The following is a 12,761-nucleotide window of genomic DNA, read 5'->3' as shown; positions in this document are numbered from 1 at the left end:
AGCGCTGGCTCGAAGATCCGAGTTCAGGAACTGGTTACTGATGGTACGGCCCACGCAGAGGCTCTTCGTCTTGGGGGGGGGGGTGTCCTGGACCCCCTTCGGCATTCCTTTGAGTCCCATTATTCCAAATGCTTTGATACAGAGGATTACAGAGGAAACCAATTATAGCGAAATGTAGTCATCAAAATTTTTTTTTTTAAAAGTTCAAGCACCCAGGTGAAGAGCCCATTTTTCCTCATCAGTGAAGAGTAGTGTGTATAGAAGGGGCGAAAAACTCATTGCTCTCTGGGCCCGAAATATACTTAGCTATTATCCAAAGAGGTAAAACTTTCCATGAGTGATTCTAGTTATGTGTTTCATGATGGCTCGGCAAATAATATCCAGGCTTCTTTAGGCATCTCCATTCACTGACTCTCTGAAGTGTTTGCTCACTTTTCTTTAGTGACTCATTTTTTTTTTTTTTTTTTTTAAGAATCACGAAGGCAGGCAGAATGAATTTTCTTGGCTAGAATTTTCGGGAGATTGGAGCTGTCTAGCCTCAGCCCTAGAGACTCTGCTAGCGCTGACCAGTTGTAGCTGTTTCCAACACACAAACTCCCGGGGGAAAAATGCGCCTCCCTCTTCCACGATTGTCCAGGGGGCAAATGCTTTAGGATTTATTTTGGGAACACAGCTTCACTGATAATTTCTGGAAGAACAAGAACTTTATCAAATTGTCACTGATACGGCTTTTGATGTTTAATGAATGGTTGTGGTGGGGATGGTTTTGTTCTCTTGGGGGAAAGGGGCTGCAGAGGCACAAATGGGATGTTTGTGTTCCCTCAGTAGTTGTCTCGTGATGGTGTCCTGAATCTTCCATAATTTTGTCTCCCCTTATTAATGTGGCTTTAAAATTCCTTTTCAAGAATATCTCTTCATAACTGTTTCCTGACAATCACATTTTAAAAAAATTTGTTCCTGTAAAGTATTTTATTCAAGCTCATGTAAACATTTCTTTTGCACATTTATGCTAATGTAAATATTTAAGTCTCTGAGCTTCAGAACTTTATTTGCTTATTTGCATATGTGTTTTTCAACATTTAACAACACCTACCACATTTGCCAAATGAGCAGAGGCCATAAATTTGTGTTTTGGCATATTTCATATAATTGCTCTTCTCAATTGCTCAATGGTGAAACATCATGAGATTAGCATTTGTTTTATGAGAGTGATTTGTTGTTTTTAACTATATAATGTTGTGCTATTTAAATAAAACAGGTGCTGTGTTATGGCTGATTGTGTTACAACCTGCCAAATCACTTTTTTTTTTTGTTTCATTGATTGTGTAAATCAGTAGGGACTCTACTGTGGCCTCTGGTGCAGATTTTGGATCATAAAATCAATGACTGCTTCAGAGCCTTCAAATCAACAGACACATTTATTAAGTGCCTGATATGTTTGGAGGGGGAATGCAGAGATGAATAAGGCACTATCTGCGCCCGGAAGGCAGCAGAGGTGTTAAATCTAATGAGAAATAGAACAATCGCATAGGAAAGTTACAAAGTGCTGGCACATATCGCTTCCAGCTTTTTCGGAGGAGATCAGGGAACCCTCTGTGGAGGAGGTGGAGGAAGGAGCTTCCACAGGGTAGGGGGCAGGGAGACTGCTACATCTCACACTGAGGAAGGCTCCAATAAGGATTGCATGTGGGAGGAAGAGCCTGATGAACTTCAGGGTAAGGTCCGGATGGGCAGGAGGCCTCTTTGCTTTGCTCTGGCCGTTTTGCAGCTTTTAGGTGCCTCACTTCCTGGGGCTCCCCTGGTCTTGGTTACCCTTGGTAGCCAGCGCTCGGCTCCTTCTTCACTTCTACCTTGAAGACTCCTTAGATTTCCCCCAAGGCCCAATTTCGGTACCACTTCCTCCTGGAGCTGTTAGGGATCCCCCACATTGTTAAAGCTCTCTTCCTCTTCTAATGATCTATTATATGGTTCTATATTCTATCACCTAGCCCTCATTAGAATGGAAGCTCCTTGAAGGGAGTGACTGGTTTCATTTCGTGTCCTCCTGGTTAGCACAGTGACTTACACAAAGTGGAGGTAGCAACCAGATGATGTAGTGGTCAGGAAGGCCCAGTTCAAATCCTGCCTCAGGCGTTTACTAGCTGTGTGACTCTAGGCAAGACACTTAACCTTCCTGTGCCTCAGTAACCTCATCTGTAAAATGGGGATAATAATAGCATCTACGTCCCAGGGTGGTTGTGAGGGTTACATGAGTTAACATGTAAAGTACTTTGCAAACCTTAAAATGCTATGTAAATGCTGGCTATAAGAATAATAGTTATTGTTATTGTTATTATAGAATTTAAGATATTCAATTAGACTTTTCCCAAGCTAGAAATTCTGGGCCTTTCTCTAAGAACACTGAATTTTTGAATACTTAGAAGTGAGAAAAAAGTGTCATATGAGAAAACTGTACTATTGCTTTATCTACAAACAGTTGAGGGCCACTACACTGCCTTGGAGTCTAGGATAGGAAAAGTTATTTAGGCTAGGTTTAAGGAAAGACTTCCTACCAACTAGAGCTCCCCATTTCGGGGGATGGGGAATGCTGACTGTGAAGTAATAATGAAAGTTATCAATAAGAGAAAAATGAGTTACAGCTTATTATCCAAAAGTGGAATGGGTGACCTCTGGATGCTTGTCCAATTTAGATGGTTTCTGAGGCTCCTTCCAGGTCTGGGCTTCTGTGTGTCTACCTTCAAGGAGCCTGATTGGCCTGGGGTACCAGGATACATACATAAAATAATTAAGATGATTAACTGAATATGGTAGTGACAAATCATAGTCTATAGACAGCAGGTATGAGAAAGGTTCATTGGCATGGGAGAAAAGGACTGATGGGAGATGCCGTCAAGGAGGAGAGGTGAGACATTGCCTTGGTACCCAGCTATGTTGTGTGCTCATGAGTGCCCCTGGCCCCAGGACTTTTGTCACATCTTCACACACACTGGCTCACATTAGACCTCTGTTTTTTCTCCTTGGTCCCTCAATTTGCCTCTTCTGCTGTTGTCCCCACGTTGAAGAGTCATGGGATGGTAATTATAGTGACCATCATTGGTTTTGTAAGGCAAACTTGAGCTAATTGTGGTGGTAGTTGTTATTGGGCTTGATTTTTTTTTTTACACCTTTGACTTTTTGCTACCTTTTCCCAAACAGGTGGGAAATGAAATGTTGACTAAACTCTTTTTACCTCAGAGTTGCCAGCAATTGGATTTTATCATTTTGAAAGAGCATTGTGACTTTATCAGCTTTCACTTATATTCTCTTTCTTCTTTTGTGGTGGAAATATGTTAAAATGTTTCTATCCCATGTGGCTCTGAAATACATTGTTAACCATTTGGTCATAAAATGCCAAAGGTAGAAGACCGACTAACAGTTCAATGACACTTCTTTATAGATCGGAGAACCAAGCCCCATTCATCCTGCTGCAGTGACCCAGCCTGGGCATTCCTCCCCAACTCTGCTGTCTCCCATCCTGTGCTCTTTGGACTGTGTTTTCCCCCCCCACCTGTGCCTATTGATTAAGAAAATTAGCCAGACTATGAAATGGGTTGCTGAAACTCCACTATCCACAATGATAATAGCCAGCATTTATTTACATCATGCTTCTACATATGTTTACTCATTTGATCCTTACCACAGGTCTGGGTGCTGTTATTTTCCCCATTTTACAGATGAGATTGTAGAAAGGTTAAGTGTCTGAGGCCAATGTGAACTCTGGTCTTCTTGCTTCCTGGTCCTGCTCTCTATCCATTGTGCCACCTAGCTGTCAGAAGTATTTATAAACTTAAAAGACAATATTTTGAAGGATTTAGTGGAGGGAGAAGACTTTGGGTAAAGTCATCCAATGTTATATTTGAAATGCTAAAATCCGATTGCAGGAATTTCTGAAAGAAAAGAGATAGTCAAGATAGAAAAAGAACTAGCATTTATGAAGCACCCACTCTGTGCCAGAGAGTATACTAAGCACTTTCCAAATATTATTTCAGTTGATCTTAACAACAACCCGTGGGTGATGGGTGCTATTATTATTCTTTCTTTGTAGTTAAGAAAAGTGTGGTTAAGGGACTTGCCCAGGGTCACAAAACTAGTCTTTATCTGAAACTAAATTTGAACCTCAGGTCTTCCTGACTATCTTGGCCCAGCATTCCATCCACTTTTTTTTTTTAACTGGAAATTGCTAGTAAAGCTTTCTGATTTCCCCTGAAGCACAAGTCGGGTATAGCCTAAAAAGTAGCACTTTGGTAGCACCTTAAATTGGGCTGGTCTCTTCTTTAGCCCTTGAAGACATGGATAACAAAATCAACTCAGAGTATATCTCACTAATTCACCTGGGTGATCCCAGAGATAGATGGAAGCTTGGATTTCAAGGAAAGTGGGGTGCTTGGAGACATCCCTTCCAGGTTTGGGGTTCTGTGAAGGAGAACGTTGAGCATCTTGTCTGCCACGTAAGAAGATGAGGGCATATGAAAGCTGGAAGGGACTTCGGGGTCCCTGAGAAGGCTGATCTTCTCCTTTCGCACCTTTGGAAATGGAGGCAGAGAACATGAGTTCTGTTTTCAATGCAAATGTGTCCTAAGCTATTGGAGAAGAGGCTTGAATACCTAAGACTGTGACCTGACTTTTCATTCACTCCCTCATTCCTGAAATGCTTTCCTTCCCCTTTCCTTCATCTGAGCCTCCTGACTTTCCTGGCTTCATGTGAGAGACTCAGCTCAAATTCTTCCTTCTGCAAGTGGCCTCTCCAGGTGTTCTCCCCTGACCTGGTGCCTTCCCTCTGAGGTGACCTCCGGGTGGCTGTGGATGTAGCCGTCTGTCAGCAGACGGTCCATCCCCTTTAGACTGTGAACCTCATGAGAGGAAGGGCGGATTTTTGCCTACGTATCCACAGCACTTGTTGCCCAATGTGACACGGAGTAAGAGTGTTGACTTGATTTGACTTGAAAGCAGAAGCTCAGGTATTGAAGGCAAAAACAAAGAGGTCAGAGAAAGAACAGATAGTGTGCATGGCTTAACATCGGAGGCTGTGCCAACAAATGGCATCAGGTGAATTGCCTTTTAATAGGGTAACACCTTAGCAGTATCCTTAATGCCAGCCCGCAGCGCTCACCTGCATCTCTCTAAGCTGGCCGAGGGAGCCGCATGGTGAAATTGGTCCTTTTCAGTTCTCAAGGGCGCTTAGGTTTCTAACATTAAAGGACGCTTTTTGTTCATATTGGGGAGAACAGTTCCTTGACCTTCTTAGTTTGTCAAGATAGTAATGGAACACAAGCACACAGAGTTATGGGCCTGCCTTTCCCGATGCCAGCCAGTAAAGTTGGCTCTTATCCCATCTCAAGCTTTCAGCCAGCATCCATGGTGCCAGAAGGGGCCCCTGCTCTTGTAGATCAGGAGAAAGTCCCCTCGGCTACGGTCACCCAGCCGGGTGGTGGTGGGGCTCGTTCTCAGCCCTGTTGGTGTCTCACTCCTTACTCAGCTGGACGGTGATGGAGGTGGCCCAGTCGGTCATTCACCCTAGGGTTAAACTAGGAAGTTCACAAGACCTCAGAGAACATCTGGTCCAACCCACACTTCAACAGGAAATCTTCCCTTTAACAATTCCCAGCAAGGTGTCAAGCATATTCCTTTCCATATCTCCTCATGATGAGAAGCTACCTTCTAAGACAGCCCATTTAGCTTTGGGACAGCTCTCATTGCAGGAAGCTTTTTCTTATATAGAGCCAAAATGGACGTCTGCAATTTCTGCTAATTCTTCCTAGCTCTTCTCTCTGGGGACCCTCAGAATAAGACTTCTCTGTCTTCCATAGCCCTTCAGATCCATAGAGATAACTATGATGATCCCCCTCTTTGCCCCTCCCCCCAACCTTCTCCAGGGTGAATAACCTTGGTTCTTCAAAGGCAGCTAGGTGGTGCAGTAGAGAGACAGAGCTGCCCCGGAGTCAGGAAGACCTGAGGTGAATTTGGCCTTGGTTGTATGACCCTGGGCAAGTTACTTAAGTTTGCCTCTGTTGCCTCATCTTTAAAATGGGGATAATAATAACGCCTACCTCCCAGGTTGTTGTGAAAAGCAAATGAGATACTAATGGGGTAAAACACTTAGTATAGTGCCTGGCACGCAGTAAATGCCATGTCAATGATAGCTGCTATTGTTATCAGCTGCTGTTCAACAGATCCTCTTGCTGCATGGTCCTCTGGTTGGCCCCACTGTCCTTGTTGTCCCCCCACGAACACAGTCTGTCAATGCCCTTTCAGAACTGGACACAGTACTCCATATGTGGACACAGCAGAGCTGGATTAATCTCACCCTTGGTCCAAACCCCTTGTCTCTTAATGATCACATTACCTCTTTGGCTGCCAGCTCCCCTGTGGAGTCACTGGGCCCGAGTGTGATTGCCCTGCTCCAACAGTGGCATGTTATTGAACCTTTTGAATCAAGGGTCTCTGGTTCCTCATCTGCCTCACGTAGGGTAGGACCAGACTTCGTGACTCTGACAGGTAGATGCTCCCCACTCCCCCTCACTTAACAGACGAATGAACTGAGGCTCAGAGGATTTAAGTGACTTGTCCAAGGTCACGTAGGTCACACACATCAGGGTTCTTCGCACTGTACTTTTCAATGCATGATCCTGTTACTAGCGTCTTATATTGAATTTATAGTCCACACAAACCTGAAGGTCGCTGTCGACCTGAACGATGTCTTGCCAAACTTCCCCCATCCTGTTCTAGGTGTAAAAAATTTTGTATTTACATATTTTTGTTTTGATAGCACCTTCATTTGTGAATCTGTTCTTCTCCCCTCCCCCCACCCAGTGAACTGTCGCTTATAACAGAATTTAAAAAAAGGAAAAAAAAAGACAGCAAAATCAGCCAGCACATCACCTGTTTCTGATAGCATACACATAGAGGCAGCCAGGTGGTGTTGGATGGAGTGGTAGTCAGGAACACCTGAATTAAAATCTAGCCGTAGATGCTTATATCTGTATGACCCTGAATAAATCACTTAGCTGCTGTCTGCCTCAGTTGTCTCATCTGTAAAATGGGGGTATTAGTAGCCGCTGTGTTCTAGGATTGTTGTGAGGCTCAAATGAGATAATGTTTGTAAAGTGCTTGTAAACCTGTAAGGGCTATGTAAGTGTGAGCTACTGTTATTCCGTTATCCCACAGCCTCTATCCAGGCTCCTGCCTCTTCGTACAATGGAGGGAAATGCATTTTTCTCCTCTCATTCTTGGACCAGGCTTGGTAGTTACACAGTTTTGAGTTTCATTCTTTTCGTTCTCGTTGTTGTCAGCGTGTGCATTGTTTTCCTGGTGCTGCTTGCTTCTCTTTGCAGCAATGCACAAGCGCTCTCGTGCTCGTCTTCGTTCTTCATCCTCATGCTTTCTTGCATCGAGGTGTGTAATTCGATTATATTCATGGGTCATAATGTGTTTAATCATTCTGCAATAGAGTCTCCAGTTTTTGCTATTACAAAAAGGTGCAAAAAGATATTTTCATCACTTGTAATGCTCATGATTCCTCATAGCTTTCCAGAATGGTGGGACTCCCTGCCTCCTCCCCATCATGCTTGTAGAGTTGTTTTTCTGAGCCCAAGTGGAAGACTTGACATTTATCCCAATGTTTAACTTGTCGAGGTTTTTCTGAAGCCTGTTCTTATCAGCATTTGATTAGCTCTCCCTCACAGTTTGATGTCACCTGTAGATCTGATAAGTAGACTGTCTGAGCCTTCTTCTGATTGATGTTTTTTTTTTTTAAGTTGAGTAGCGAAGGGCCAAGATCAGATCCTTTGGGGCTTTTCAAAGCCTTGAGGACACTTCCTTCCTAACCTTTACTACTGAAAAATAATAATAACAACAAAGTGAGTATCAAAGCCACAGACAATATAATCATGTTGACCAAAGTCTTGAGAACTTGCAGGTAAAGTAGCTGAAGCAAAAAGAAGAGACATGTATTAATGCCCTGGTCACATGTTTCCTCTTACCTTCTAGCCTTCTCTTGGACCTACATGGACCAACTTTGTCTTCTAGTGGTTTGTGTAATGGCAGGAGTGTCCATCTCATCTTTTTCTATCCCCTGCATTGTTTAAGACAATGACATGCACATATTCAATAAGTATTTGTTGATTGGAAAAATGAACCAGAAGACACTTTAGTATCATAACCTGTGAAAAGCATGCGCCTTCTATTAAAAGAATCCATTGATCCATTCAGCTTGTTACATTAGCTAATGTCATTCCTCTTGGTACCATATTCTGTTTTTGTTTTTTTTGGAGGGTTTTTTTGGCTAGGCAATGGGGTTAAGTGACTTCCCCAGGGTCATATAGCTAGTGTAAAGTGAATGAAGCTGGATTTGAACTCAGGTCCTCCTGACTCCAGGGCTGCTGTTCTATCCACTATGCTATACCATATTCTTTTAAAACAAAGGTGTTGTTTTTCTGTGATTCCCAAAAGTAAATTAAATGTGTATAATTGTTCTTTTTAAAAAGCACATTTCTATGTTTTAAAACTACTTTTAAGATAATAGATGGTATATTTCAAATGTAAGGAAACTGACTTGTTCCCACATATGATACTGCTTTTATGGATTTGTATTTTGATAGGAAGCTGATGGAATTGGGGGAGTTATGGAGGACACATTTTAAAGCAACAGAAGCTATTTTTGTAATTTCGGGTCTCACTTGTATAAATCTTTGACAGCACAGTGCCAAAAATTCAAGATTTTCAGCCTTATTGCCTTTCTCACAGAGCTGTCAACCCTGTATTATACTACACAGCTTAATTCTATTCTTGGTTCTGCAAGGAAGAGAAAAGAATCAGGCTACTTGACCCCCAGGCCCAGTGAGGAAACTGGTATGGAATCAGATGAAAAGAAGAAAAAAAAAAGGCATCATCCCTAGGGGGAAGCCCTTAGGTTGATTTTTCTCTTATCTTGTATCCTCCTGTAACTACAAACTTTAATTTTTAATTCTTATGCAGTTTTCTTTCCTTAGAAACATACCTGGTAGGTATAACATTTGCAAACATCCAGGCCATAAACGATGCTTACTAGAGATACTGTGTTTGCCTGTGCTGCCAGATGCTGAACGTTGGTTATGTGAGCAGCATTGGGGGAGAGCCAGCACCTTTTCCATATCTCTGGGGATCGAGTTGGTCTGATGTTTCCCTGACTGGACTAGGCAGTCAGAGCTAAAAGGAAAATTGATAAGACTATAGCATGGATATCTATATAAAACATAAAATAGTGTCCGACATGCCATAGCTCAGGAGCTGCTGAGGCTGCCAAAGGGAGGCCATTTCAGATGTTGGGCTTTTATAAAAGCTTTATTGGGGAAAAGGAGAATCGGGAAAGGGAAAGAACAAATGTTGAGGTGGGTAGAGTGATGGTAACTGTCACCAGTGAGAGGCAGAGCTGCACGAATGACTTTTTTGTCTTTCTCTGCAAAGGAACGTGACCTTTATGCTAAAAAGGAAAGATTAAAAAAGGGAATGCTGTGAATGGAATTTACCTAGATTTAAGCAAAGCTTTTGATAAAGTATCTTCCTCTATTCTTGGGAGGAAGATAGAGGTATTTGGTCAGATTTACATGGTCTTCCTGACGTCATATTGACTACCATCTCCACTGCCTAATATATACACATTGTGAGATAACATTGTACGGTGGATAAAGTCCTGGACTTGAGTCAGGAAACCCTGAGTTTGGGTCCTGCTTTGAAGAACCCTGAAAATTCATTCAGCCGCCCTAAGAGGGTCAGTGGAGTGAACTGGGATGTGTATGTGTCTGTGTGTGAGAGAGAGAGATAGTGGGGACATGGGGAGAGGGAGTGGCATGATATCTGTAGCCATGAATTGGAAGGGCCTAGAGGGGGACAACTGGAAAAAACCCAGACCTTGAATTTCTAGCAAGTCTTTGAGCTGGAAACCTGATGCTGCTGCTGAGTATCTACATGAGGATGGGCAACTTACTTAACCTCTGTGGGCCTCAGTTGCCTCCTCTGATGAGGGAGTTGAGCTGGACAGCCTTGAAGGTCCATTCCAGATATATGGTCCTATGTCCAGCCTTCAGATGGATGAGGGTTTAGCCTGGACCCTTTGGCCCCATGAAGCAGAACCAGGGATAGTGATTAGAAGCTGCAGATGGATTCCACATAAGGATAGACTTCCCCATGGAGCTACCCATGAGCGGGCTGGGCTGCCTTAGGAGACGGAGGAGGGAAACCCAAAGCAGAGGCTGAATACTCACTGCCTGCCTGGGGGTTGTAGGGGGCTTGGCTGGCCTCTCTGAAGGTACCATACAGTGTCACATAGATTGGGATTGGGTATCCACAGGCAGGGAGTTACTTCTTATTAGTGTGAAAGTCAGTTCAGAATCACTGATGGACTGGGAGGAACAAAGATCACAATTAACCCTAAGAGAGAAGAAAGGAAAAAGAGGAGAAGGCCCTGAGTGCCGTACCCTGCATACACTGGGTAGAAACAAATATAAACATGAGCTAGCATGTTGACTGCTTACCTCCAAAGATTGTGATGGTGGTGAGCGGGCCAGGCTCCTCAGCCAGTCTTACTTGTAGTGTAATGGAAAGCATCTGGAGGCCTGTGCTCAAATCTAGTCTCTTCCATTTAAGCTCACCTTTGTGAAGCTCACTTCTCTTGGCCTCTGTTTCTTTATCTGCAAAATGGAGGTCAGGTTGGGGGGAGACTGGAAAGGCTAGAAAAGGTGCCCACCTTTTCTAAGCCCCATAATCCTCCCTAATTCCATATCTGTGAAGCTGGAGTCAGAAAACTGAGTAACTCAATCAAATTCTGTCTTGGGACATATTTAAAATTAGCCCAAGGAGTTCATTTGATGATTCAAAGAAATTGTATGTAAACGTAATTTACACACACACACACACACACACACACACACACACACACACACCCCTTGGTTAAAATAAAATTCCCTTTTCAAGTCCAATAATGAAAGAGGTGTTCGTGTGAATGATACGTTGACTTAGGAATAAGTAGGTTGGACCGAGAAAGACAGTTCCTTTTCTCCCTCCGTGTGTGGTTTGTTTTCTTCTTTGTCCATAGAGCTCCTGGTGTTCTTGGGTTTTTCTTCTCACCAGATTTCATTAAGTTAAAACAGATTGGACAAACAGGCAGTGAAGGCCTTAGCATTGCCAGGTTAGCCCGTGACCATCATTCTGGGGTACGGCTGGTAGCCTGGGTTCAGCTCCTGGTTTTTCCATGCACTTTTCCTGTGACCTTGGCAACAACATTTAGCTTTCCTGGGTCTCGGTTTCCCCGTCTGTAAAACGGCTGTGCTAATACTTGAGTGACTTGCCTCATGTGGCTGTTGGGAGGAAAGCACTTTGGAAACTTTAGAATATGCAGAAATGTGACTTACTTATTCCCGTTTAGAGACTCCTTATTGCTCGTTCTCATTGGGTCACTCCTCGTTGTAATCACACCTGTTTGAAGTATTGGTGAGCCACACGGTGTGTGTAGAATTTATGCTCAGCCTTTGGACACGGAGGGCTGCTTCGTAGTCAGTAAGAGGCAGCTGTGGAGCCCTGGACTCAGGCAGAGCCAGGTTCATTTACTAGAGATGTGACCCTAGGTAAGTCACTGCACCTCTGTTTGCCTCAGTTTCTTCATCTATAGAAGGAAGCCAATAGTAGCACCTATTTCCTCAGGTTATTGTAAAGATTAAACGAGTTAGTATTTGTAGAGCACTTTGTAAGCCTGAAAGCTCTATATAAATGCTGATTGTTTTTGAGGCTGTTGTCACTGTTTCCTCTAGGCCCAGGAGTGCATCCTGGCTCTGCCCTTTCCTCCAGCCTGTGCAGCCTGGCCTTGGACAGTTGATTCACCTCTCAAGTTGTGCTTCCTCCTTTGTGAAGTGAGCGTGTTGGACTAGATCATCTCCAAGAGCTTTCTCTGGCTTCCAAGCCCGTGGCCCACGTAGCAAATGGACCCTGATGACGCAGCTCCTTCTGAGGAAAGGAGCAGACATGTATGTCTAAGAAAAAGAGAGACTCATCTCACCCTCCTTTGTCATAGTCACATGGCACTGCCTAGAAGGAGCAAAGCAGAAAGTGCTTATTGTTCCCATAAACAGGAAATGTTTCTATTTGTAAGTACTGGGAGATAACCAGCCCAGAAGATGCCGAGAGCCGAACTCTCTTTAAGCAGAAGATGGACGCGTTGCTGACGCTAGTTCGCTCCCTCCCCTCCACGTGGAAGCCGAAGCTGATTCTGTGGCACTGAGTGATGCCAGATTGACGTTAAAGAGCCGTCGTCATTTAAAATTAAAATGCATTTTATTCTGAGTTAAATTAAGATGGATGTGAAGTATACTAGGCTTTTTCTGCTGCTATACTTCTTTAGTATTCAACTTGCAGTTCATTAGACCCGTAAACAGAAAACTTAAATTCTGAAATCTGGGAATTGTTTATAGATAGCTTGGTATCACCATGTTGGGGCAAAACCCGCTGAGCTCTATTATCTCCTCTCAAGTGATATAATTGAGAAAGACTTGACTGAAGAGCAGTTTATATGTAAAAAGTCCTGGAGAATTGAATTAACTGGAAGCTCAGTGTCAGTGTAACTAAGCTGATAGCAAAGCTAGTGCATTTGGAGGTTGTTTTAGCAGAAGTAGAGCTCCAAATCCTTGTTGAGTACCGTGGTCAAGAGTGGTTTCACTCATGTCTTGGATTGGCACGGACAGGACTTGCCCAGGAAG

General features: G+C 43.4%; 1 protein-coding gene across 4 annotated transcripts in view; it reads left to right on the top strand.

The window, feature by feature from the left end:
* Positions 1 to 12,761, top strand: part of PEAK1 (pseudopodium enriched atypical kinase 1) — a 278,957-nt gene that overhangs the window by 921 nt on the left and 265,275 nt on the right. The gene's annotated exons all lie outside the window — the stretch shown is intronic.

The sequence above is a fragment of the Vombatus ursinus genome, unplaced genomic scaffold, assembly GCF_900497805.2.
Source record: "Vombatus ursinus unplaced genomic scaffold, bare-nosed wombat genome assembly UNPS02014847.1, whole genome shotgun sequence".
In the NCBI taxonomy this organism is placed as follows: Eukaryota; Metazoa; Chordata; class Mammalia; order Diprotodontia; family Vombatidae; genus Vombatus; species Vombatus ursinus.
Note: the sequence above shows the minus strand (reverse complement) of the source record. Positions and strands in the feature narration are given on the sequence as shown.